We start from the raw sequence: 11,713 nt of genomic DNA, 5'->3' as shown, positions 1-11,713 counted from the left end.
CAGGGCACATGCCTGGGTTTTGGGACAGGTTCCCAGTGGGGCAACTGTACATTGATTTTCTCTCTCTCTCTTTCTCCTTCCCTTCCCCTCTCTCTAAAAATAAATATATTTTTAAAAGAAAAAAATATCAATGAACAATTCAGCTTCACTGCTTGAGGAATGACATGAAATCATCAAAATTAGTCTTGGAAAAGAAAGGAGGTTTAGAAGCACTTAAAAAATAATAGATATGGTGCTCGCTTCGGCAGCACATATACTAAAATTGGAACGATACAGAGAGGATTAGCATGGCCCCTGCGCAAGGATGACACACAAATTCATGAAGCGTTCCATATTTTTCTATATAACACTCAGGAAAGAAATCAAGGAAGACACAAACAAATGGAAACATATACCGTGTTCATGGATTGGAAGAATTAATATCATCAAAATGTCCATACTACCCAAAGCAATTTACACATTCAATGCAATTCCTATTAAAGTACCAATGGCATATTTCACAGACATAGAACAAACACTTCAAAAATTTATATGAAATTAAAAATGACCCTGAATAGCTGCTGCAATTTTTGAGAAAGAAGAGTAAAGTAGGAGGGATCACAATACCCGACACTAAACTATACTACAAGGCCACTGTAATCAAAACAGCCTGGTACTGGCATAAAAAACAGGCACATAGACCAATGGAACAGAACAGAGAGCCCAGAAATAAGCCCAAGTCTCTATGGTCAATTAATATTTGACAAAGGAGGCAGCAACATAAAATGAAGTAAAAATAGCCTCTTCAACAAATGGTGTTGGGAGAACTGGACAGCCACGTGCAAAAAAATGAAACTTGAGCACCAGCTTACACCATATACAAAAATAAATTCAAGGTGGATAAAAGACTTAAATATAAACCATGACACCATTAAAGTCCTAGAGGAGAACGTAGGTAGGAAAATCTCAGATATTTCACGAAGAAACTTTTTTACTGACTTGTCCCCTAGAGTAAGGGACATAAAGCGAAGAATAAACAAATGGGACCTCATCAAAATTAAAAGCTTCTGCACAGTCAAAGAAAACAGTACCAAAATTAAAAGAGAACCAACTGTATGGGAAAATATATTTGCCAATGATACCTCAGACAAGGGTTTAATCTCCAAAATATATAAAGAACTTACAAGACTACTCTAAGAAGACAAGGAATCCAATTAAAAAGTGGGCAAAGGACTTGAACAGACACTTCTCCAAGGAGGACATACAGAAAATCCAAAGACACATGAAATGATGTTCAATATCGCTAGCTATCAGAGAGATGCAAATTAAAACCACAATGAGATACCACTTCACACCAGACAGAATGGCCATCATAAACAAAGCAACAAACAACAAGTGTTGGAGAGGTTGTAGAGAAAAGGGATCCCTAGTGCACTGCTGGTAGGACTGCAGACTGGTACAACCACTATGGAAAGCAGTATGGAACTTCCTCAGAAAACTCAAAATGGATCTGCCTTTTGACCCTGCAATTCCACTGCTGGGACTCTATCCTAAGAATACTAAAACAGCAATTCAAAAGAATCTATGTATCCCAATGTTCATAGCAGCACAATTTACAATAGCTAGATGCTGGAAGCAACCAAGATGCCCATCAGTAAGTGAATGGATCAAAAAACTGTGGTACATTTACACAATGGAATTCTATGCAGCAGAAAGAAAGAAGGAGCTCCTATCCTATGCAACAGCGTGGATGGAGCTGGAAAACATTATGCTAAGCGAAACAAGCCAGGCAGTGAAAGACAAATACCATATGATCTCACCTTTTACAGGAACCTAAATAACAAAACAAAGAAACAAACAAAATGTAACCAAAGACATTGAAATAGAGGACAGGCTGACAATGACCACAGGGGAGAGTAGAGGGAATTTAAGGGGACAGTGGGAAGGGTTCACAGGAACAAACTTAAAGGACACATGGTCATAAACTAAGGGGAGGGTGGTAATGGGAGGGAAGTGGGGAGGGGTGGGAGGGCGGAATGGATTGGGAGTAAAAAGGAGAAAACTGTATTTGAACAATGATTAAAAAAATTTAAAAAAAAATTTTTTAATAAAAAAATAGATATAAAGGACAAAGGCTATCCAACATAGAAACTGTCCTTAAAGAAGAGCTCAAAACAGAACAAATGAGTAGGTAGAGATATAATGCAAGAAAATTCCCTGCTGGAAAGGAAGAACTAATGCCATGTGCCAGAAAATTCCAGTATGAAATTATCAACAGAACATCATCTTCTTGAACTATTGAGTCTAAAGACCATGAAAAAACTATTCAGGTATCCAGCACCCTCTAAATAAATATCAAATCACCTAGAAAGAGGCAGATACCAGACATAAAAAAGGTAACAGATGAGTATTCTCAACACAAAACCATTGGGAGGATAAAGCACTTAAGAATACTTTTCAAAGAACCTAACTCATAATCAATCCAGCCAATCAAAATAAAGGGCCCATGGACAAAGCCAAAAGGGGGTAGGATTGAGGGTGGGAGGTGCGGGTGGGTAGGGCAGGGGAAAGTGGTGGTGGGAGAATGGAGACAATTATACTTGAACAACAATAAAAAAAAGAAATTAAAAAAAGAGTAAATAGAGGATCAGTAACAACAGTGAAGAATTCAGTACCCAAAGACAGTGAAACAAAGCCCACAGTCTCATGGGAAAGATATTGGAAACTCAAACTTTTATACCTATCCAGGTCAGTGAAGGCTACCAACAGAAATTTGCAAGTATGCAATAACTCAGACAGCAAGTACTAGATCACCTTGGAAAAAACTTAAATCCAGCAAACCAGAAATAAATTATAATTTTAAAAAATAAATAATTCAGGAAAACAGAAACTGGTATAAGGACAGGTGGGTAACAATAAATTCATTTAATTATATATGTAAAACTAAACTATAATAATTAAGGAATTACAGAATTATAATTATAGTATATGAATGCTTTATACCCTGATTTTTTAAAAATTAGTGTTGCCAAAAGCTCTTAAGATGAGGGGAGTGGGAAATAAGGTGAGAGAAAGATTAAAAGTTTTAATTTCCTTATCTTTCATAGCAGAGAGTCAATCAATATGTGTAAAATTAAACATGGATCTTTAAAAATAACTCTACCTTTCTTAATTTTTTAAAATAATCTTTCTTTGTAACCCTAGGGAGAACTTTTAGGATCTAATATCTCTGTGATGAAAAAGACATTATGTGAAGTTCTATAATTCCTTTGGTTTCTCTTTGGTTTCTTTTTCTTCTATTAAATTCAAAAAATTCAATTTAATGCTTTTTATTTTTCTAAAAAAAGTATAGTAAGATCCAATCTTTACAAAATTATTCTGCATTTTTCATTCTGCTTACTTAAAGCAGAACCCTTACTTAAAGAGCAACCTGGGATGATGTTCACCTGAAGTGACTAGGTTACTTGTCAGAATCTGAGGCAATATTTTGTTCTCCTCTTTTTCTTTTGCTTATATATTTTATATCATATATATACATATACACATCTCATATAAGAACAATAAATTCATTTAGTCATGAGTATTCAAATACTACATTGCAAAAATTGGCCACAGAATCCCCTCATCTCCATGTGCATGCCCCTTTGCAGCATGATTTTGCAGCTCTACCATCAAGGGTTAGAGTCTACATACCCATCCTTTGACTCTGAACTGGCCTTATGACTTGATTTTGTCTATCCAATAGAATGTGTCAGAAATAACAAATGTCTTCTGAACACTGGCATTAGAAAGCCTTGCAGCTTCTTCTCTCACCTTATTAAAAGACTTTTCTGAAATGCCGTGTGATGAAGCTCTGTCCACTTACTGAAAAATGAGAAGCCACATGGAGCAAAACTAAGTAGTCAAGCCCCACAGTTTAGACAGCTGACAACGAGCACCAACCACCGCATATGTGAATGAGGATGTCAGTTAGCCCCAGTAAAGCAGCCAGATGACTACAGCCATTGAGTACTCAAGATGAGGTTAGCAAAAAATCTGCCCAGCTGAGCACAACTCAAATTACTCTCCCATTGAATTGTGAGCAAATAAAACAGCTACGTTTTAAGCTGCTAATTCGGGGGCAGTTTCTTATATAGCAATAGATAACGGATATATGAGGTCTGTCCAGAAGGAATCTAGCCATGTACTATGAAAACAGAGACATTTATTGAAGAAGATTCAAGAAACATTGTACATAAGACAATGATGCCTCAGTCCCCTTTAAAGAAGGCTCATTGCAACCTCATACAGTTCTCACCATCAGCTGCCCCATAGTAATTTCCTGAATCTCCTTGATGGTCTGAAATCTCTTCCCTTTCAAAAGTTATTTTAGTTTGGGGAAAAGTCAGAAGTCACAGGGTGCCAAATCTGGGCTCTAGAGGGCTTAGTCACCTGAGTGATTTGATGTTTCACCAAAAGACTCTGCATGAAATATGATGCATGAGCAGGTCCCTTGTCATAAAGAAGCTTCCAATCACCAGTTGCCCATAGTTGCAGCCTTCTGAATCACCCAAATAGTTTCCACAAAGGAATGTTCAAGATTTGAATATTCCTTTGATACAGATTTGTTACTCTATTCAATCAGTCATTTTGAATATGATAGCCACACAGTACACATGCTCACTCAACAGCATCTACCACCCCGCTGACTAATACAGTGAAGTTGTCATTGTTTGCACATGTGCATTCCAGTCCACCCTTCTTGGGTGCCAAGTTACATGGATATTGTGCAAGCTGTACTTGTTATATTAATAATGGTTGGACTTTTTCTAGACAGACCTATAACACTAAGTAGGCCTACTGTATTAAAACAGTCAGGCTATCAATTTAAATAGAAGATTAAGCACATGTATATGTCTACCTGTCCTCCTCAAGACCACTGAACTGGCATTGAAGAAATATAAAAAATCATACTAACAAATTCCAATGGCTGAAAATAGTCATATGCTCATTCTGAAACAACCCCTGGCAAAAAGAATGAGCACAGTGACTGGCTCATACATCATGATGCAATCCCACCCCCATATGGAAGGGGTCAACTTTCCTGAGCACAGTGTCTAGTGGATGCTAAATATCCAAAGTATCAGAAGTCTTCAAGAAAAGAAAAGCAAGGGTCACTAACATCTAGCAACCAATATTATGAAAAACATATTCCAGGAAAGCCTTTTCTAAGCAATAGTTGAATCCTGAGATGTGAGATAAATGCTTCACATAGAATCAAATAGCAAATCCATATTTATAGGAGTAACTAGAGGGAATAGAGCCAAGAACAAAGACAGACAGGGAATAATCATTTAAAAAGAAGAAAGTAGCAGTGTATTTGTTCAGCCACAAATATTTGTTGAGTGGAACACTATATATACATCAAAACCAAAGGAAACCCTGCAAAAAAAAAAAGTGTGTTGAGATTATCAAATGCTGTGAAGCAGCCAAAGAGCATGAAATCTGACAAAAAGCCAGTAAGTACAATGAAGGAAGAGAGTCATTCATTACTTTGGAGAGCACTATTTTAGTAGAAAGGCGGAGGAGGATACAGATAGTAAAAGTAGTAAATGAAGTATAGGAAGAAAGTGAATGCAAGACCATTTATTTAGAAAATTTGGGGGGTAATAGGAAGGTAAGAAATAGGGTAGCAATTACATAGAGCAGCTGAATCAAGTGAAGACTTTATTAAGATAGGAGATTTGTTGAAGAAAGAGAACTTGAGATTGAAAAAAGGAAAAGAGAAGCAGTTGTGTACATACAAAGACTTTGATGTTCCGAGGTGAAATGGACCATCCCATCAAATGGTAGAGGCCTTCTCTCAGCAAAGGAGAAATCAGCTTATTTCAGAAGATCCCTCAGTGTGACCAATTCAGAGACTCTAAAGCCTAGAAAGTGGCTCTAGAATGTTTTTCAACCTTCCTCATCCAAGCAGATGAAAAATTTGGCCCAGGCTAACAAGGCTGTGGACACCTTGTTAGTAGGCAACATCTAAAATGGTTCCAGTGAGCATGCTGACCGGTGTGGCTCAGTTGGTTGGGTGTCATCCCACAAAGTGAAAGTTTTGTCAGTTTGATTCCCAGTCAGGGCACATGCCTGGGTTGTGGGTTTGGTCCCCGGCCAGAGCGTGTACCAGAGGCAACCCATTGCCAGCTCTGTAACTTCTTGGAACATAATTAAAATGAATCATCTTTCCACTTAAAAAAAACTGTATCTTTCATGTCTTTATCGCAATCTACATTGTGTCAAGCCTGTGAATATTTGATGAATGAATGAATGAATGAATGAATGAATGACTTGAGGTAGAAGAGTTGAATGAACAAAGGCTTCTTGGCCTAGAGTAGTGGTTCTCATTATTCATCATAATTACCTGGACTTGTTGAACCACAGATTACTGGGGCCCATGACCTAGGTGGCATTAGGGTGGCTGAGAATCTGCATTTCTAACAAGTTCCCAGATGATGTTAATGCTGCTAATTGGGGACCACACTTTAAGAACCCCAGACCCAGATACGAGAAGATCAGTGGAAGACAGGCTGTCATTCCAATATCTAAAGAATACAGTGGCCCAGAGAAAGCTGAGTTGTTCTATGTGGCTCCAGAGTACAAGACTTGGAAAGATACCTAGAGATAAATTTTTGACTTACCACTGAAACACATTTACTCCTACCCCCATGCTCCTGTTCCAATAATAGGTTTCCAGCCCTGGCTGACAGTGTAGATCTCGAATTTCCACAATCAGAAATGCCCCTCTCTTAGGAACCAAATGTCAGCAATTTTATACAGTACAGTTTTCTGTACAGTACAGTTTTCTGAGAGGAAAGAAAGAGTCTGGCTCTAAAATGTCCATTTGACTCATTTAATGCCATATTATGATGAGTTTTGGCTCAGGTTAGCAAAGCAATCTACATCTGGACATTTCTGTATGTTTATCCCATACCACTAATTTCAAATAAAAAAATCAAATCCCATCTTAACATGACACCATTTTGTTTCTCTGTGGAATTATACAAACATCCATAACAATTTTGCTTTTCAACGTGGTGCCACACAGGAAATGCTGATAACACAATTTCTTAACACACACCAAGTACACAGGTTACACAAAAGCAGATTCAATTTTAGCTTTTTTGAGAGGCTGTTTAAAAGTTAAGTTCCCCTTAATGAAACAGCAAGAAAAAGAGCTTTGCTTTTCTTCTCTCAGCATCCTGGCTTTCCCCTCTTTGTGGGCTTATGATGTTTTCCTTCTTCCTCGTGTTATCTGCATTTCCTGCTCATCTCGACTTGATGACATGTTGCTGAGACAACTAAGTCGCTAACCTTCTTAACTTGGCTTTTGTTATGTGCTTGCATGTGTTTAGGAGGGATTTTTTCATTTCTCTTAGAATGCTCTGTGTCTGCTCTTGGGAGGGCTATTAAACCTGAAGGTGGAGAACAAGGGAGTCTTTTTAAGTGCTTACTATTCAAATCGCCTTTTTACTTCCTTAAGCCCATCATTTGTACTGGTAGGGCACAAGTGGAGGCTTCGCTTGCTGCCTATGGTCAGGATTAATTCACTCTGTGATGTATTGCATGGGCCAGCCCAGACTCCTCTAGGAGAAGGGAAGGTCCAAGGACAAGAAGTGCACAACATACCCATCACCTAGTTCCTTTATTTTCTTTTTCAGCCCCTTGCCCAAAGTGGGGAGGTGACTTAACTGCAAAATAATGCAGTTTTACTCTGCGCAGATCCTTCATCTAATTGGTTATCAGATAAAATAAAATTCAGGCATAAACAAAATCCTCATAGTCTTGCTCCACACTGAGCTGTTGTATGTACTTTCACAATCCTTAGTTTATCTGCCTAGGCTCCCTCCCACCCCAATACCACCCATCCATCGCCGCTGTCATCCCCTTGAGGTCCAATGTTTGCCTTTTCTACCTATGCCCACCTGAAGTTGATCTCAGTGATTGCGTAACCAAAAGCTTGTCCTGCTGTAGAAGGTAAAAGATATGAACAACAGGCCCTAGAAAGTTATTTCTTAAGATACAATTAATCAAAGGTAGTTTTCAAAGCTCAAGTTTAACTCTGTTAATACAGACTCACCTAACTAGATCTAAATTGAGGTGAAGAAAGAATACTGAATTTAGAAACAATTTTTAACTCATCTTTGAAATATCTTGTGTAAAACTCCCACTTTTAAAGCAGATTATTACTTTGGTTTTTCATTTGCTAACTTAATAGTTGTAATTCAAGTGTCATTGCCGTAGGTGTCCCCAGATTTTCATTATTCCAGAGTTTCCTTTCCACCATCAAGGAATGTCAAGCAGTATCTTCCAGATTCCTGCTAATACCTAAGATACGATGTTCTCCTGGCCGTGTCTGACTCCACTTTCCTCCCCCTGCCAAACTCTCTCTCTCTCTCTCTCTCTCTCTCTCTCTCTCTCTCTCTCTCTCTCTCTCACACACACACACACACATCTCCCATGTATATCTCTTATAAAAAGCTTCCAATTGATTTAAAGGTGAAACACAGGGTCTTTATCTTTACTTCTGCAAGTCAAGTATTAACTAATACTAGCACTGACAACAGAATTTCAAAAGCTTGGCCTTAGGATCTGTTAGGTCACAGCACAGACAGGTACTTTTCATTCCTTTGCTTTGCAGGACCAAATACCTGCCCTAGTATTGAGCACTGAGGTAGCTCTAGCCCTCAGTATGCATCCATGGCAGGGCTAAAGAGAGAGATTGTTTCTGAGCAACTAAAGAAGAACTTGAAATTCCAAGAAAGAGCTGAGTTTTCTGGGAAGGAAAAGAAATTGTGATTTCCAAAATCCAGAGCCTAGAGCACTGGAACACTTTTGTGAAATAAATTCAAGATTGGGTAAAATACAGTTATGACATAAGAGCCATTTTCCTGCCTAACAACAAAATTAAAAACAACAACAATAACAACAACAACAACAACAACAACAACAACAACAACAGAACACTTCCTGATCCTGGAGAAAAAAGGAACCCAGAAAGAAAAAGAGACCAAAGAGACCAGTGCCTCACTTTCCAGAGCAGAGCCTGGGAGAAAGTACCAGCTTCCTCACAAAGAAATCCTGCATCTGGAAGGCCTTAGAATGAGCAGAGTAGCCAAGTTAAGTGGTGGAAACATGGCCACAGGGCCCCTCCTTCAGAGGAAGAGTATAATGCTCAGTGAGATAAGAGTTTGAACTATATAGGCACTTCAAAATGTGCCTACTCCAGTGACAAAAATATGTGTATAAATCTATGTTCCTTTTTAAATTGAGAAAAAATTCACTTAACATAAAAATTCACTATTTTAACTATTTTTATCAGATATTGTTGGCTACTTCCCTCCAGATTCTTCTATGGTACCAGAGAAATTGAGATTCTTGGAGACTGAGCATGAAAACACAGAGTAATTTTCTTTATTAATGCCCACTTGCCCCAGTGAGAATTAATGTATTTTTCAAGTGCCCCTTTCCAAATATGCAGAATGATAAAGCTTTAGCTTCTCCTATAACAACATCACACCAGAACACACATCTCTGGTCTGACTCAGCCATCCTCTCTTCTGTTCACTGTTTATTAGGTAAGCTTTGCTATATCATGTTGTAGTAACAAACAGCTCCTCATCTCAGCGGTTCCTACAGCAAAGGATTCTCAACATGTGAGGGACTTCAGTTGATGGTGGCAATAGTTAGAACTTAGAAAATACATGGAAAATATACTGTACTATCCTTGTCCCTTTAATCTTCCACATAGGTGAGTCTTACTTGAATACTAGATTTTAAGTTCTTTGAAGGCAGGGATTCAAATGTGCCTAATACTCATGGTTCTCTCACTTTAATTGTTATGTTCTTAATTAAATATTTGTTGAATGCACCAATGAATAAATGAATCTATTGAAGAACTGTGAACAGGTATGGGAGTTAATAGGCATGAGACTTTACATTAAGCTTTCTTGTTAAATGGCAATTAAATGCATTGACATTCATTATAGCCTGAATATATTGAGAATCTAATTGCTCACATGTTGCTCATGCAATCTCTAGTTATTTCAATGACAATTTGATGCCTTTCTGATGTACTTATTGTACCTGGATCAATGGCTATTTCACTACTAATTGATCTTTTATTAACATATAATAACTTATTAAATCTAAATTAAAGTCTTAATTGAGACACTTTATCTGCAGTGTTTCAACATACAATCCTCATAACATAATGGATAATCGACAGGAAAGCTAGTAACAAATTATCTGTCACCTTTCTTATTGACCTGAGAACAGATTTTTCAGCTCAAAGATTTTTTTTACTTCGTTAAGAAACCTGAGTGGTAACTATACCCAGGAATGCATCAATAGCATCAAATTTCTCAGTTTTCACACACAGAGCTAGTTTTCCAGGCTCTGCTTTCTTTCTCACCCCTCAACTGAGACTACTTAGCTACCAACAGCAATCGAGTACTATTACTTTAAACACAAATATGGCCAGCACACAACCAAATAAGCTGCAATAAGTAGTGACAACACCCTCCCCTGCTCTTCAGTAGCTCTCTCTTGGTTCCCTGCCCTCTAGCACTTAACTGCCCTTGCCTTCATCCCAACCACCTCTCCCCACCTGCCCTGCTCTTCTTACTTTGTGACTCTGCCTTGATCAAGGGGATAGTCCTGCCTTTTGGTCTGCCATTTGGTCAACAGCTCCCCTTGATGAATCAGCTCAATTTCCTCTACTTATTTACTCTTGTATAATCCATGCACTGATGTTCCTAAACTCTACTGCCTCCTTCCCCCAGAGTCCCAGGAAACTAGCACTTATGCATTATCTAAGGCCAATCTTGACCTCAGTCATCAGTTCACTCTTGTGATGATTGGGACCCAACCTTGAGTCCTGGTATTTCTATCTGAACTTCTACCCTGTCCATGGACCATGGTTTTAGTGTCTTACCTAGATCCTATTCTTTCAATAATGCCAGCCCTCTTCTGGTGCCTAGGACTTTGCTAGCTGCTCTCACACTTCCCTGGTACTCACAACATATCTAATTTCCCCATTCTCATGGATACCAGATACCCTACCCATCATCCATTTCCCCACCTAATTCCTAACAAAACCCTCCTCTCTCACATATCTCAGGTGCCTCAGGGGAAGAAGACAGCTCTCCCTACTCCAGTAATAATAGGCCTGAGAATACAAAGGAAATCTCATCCTCCTTGCTAGTGATTTGTTTGAGAATGGTCCAATGAGGATTGACTTGCTAGAGACTTCTGGGAAAATACTCCCTTGCTTTTCTGGGAAACTATCCTGAAAGGACACTCTTACTCTTCCTTTGGGCATTATATCTAAATATAATGCACCACGCATCTCAGGATGATGCTGGCATGCAGGAAAAACAGAATGAAGAAAAAACAGAAACACAGCCAAAACCATTGGATAAAATCAACCCTAAAGCCAGCCCCACATCTGGAGTTCCAACTAAATGACTGAATATATGATATTTTTGTTTATTTTTGTTGTGTTGGAGTTTTCTACTATTACAGCTGAAAGCATCCTGACTGATGTACTGTTTTCCACATGCCTCTCAGAATTTATTTGTTTAGGTGGATAAATCCTTCATCCCTCCAGTCCCTGATCCTAGTCTGACCTTCCAATCAGGCCAATTTCCCATTGTACCTGAGGTTTTATGTTGTACTGACCTTTCTTAGCCAATGCAGGTGGGTC

The 11,713-nt window shown here is 38.5% G+C and overlaps 1 non-coding gene across 1 annotated transcript; it reads left to right on the top strand.

Moving 5' to 3' along the window:
- Nucleotides 1–232: 232 nt before the first annotated feature.
- On the top strand, nt 233–339 carry LOC123830885. Its single transcript, XR_006787824.1, has one exon. It is a non-coding gene; the product is annotated as a U6 spliceosomal RNA (small nuclear RNA).
- Nucleotides 340–11,713: the final 11,374 nt, after the last annotated feature.

Source organism: Phyllostomus hastatus, unplaced genomic scaffold (assembly GCF_019186645.2).
Source record: "Phyllostomus hastatus isolate PE091 unplaced genomic scaffold, TTU_PhHast_1.1 phas_scaffold_129, whole genome shotgun sequence".
Taxonomy (NCBI): domain Eukaryota; kingdom Metazoa; phylum Chordata; class Mammalia; order Chiroptera; family Phyllostomidae; genus Phyllostomus; species Phyllostomus hastatus.
The sequence above is the reverse complement of the archived record's forward strand: the minus strand, read 5'-3'. Positions and strand labels throughout refer to the sequence as shown.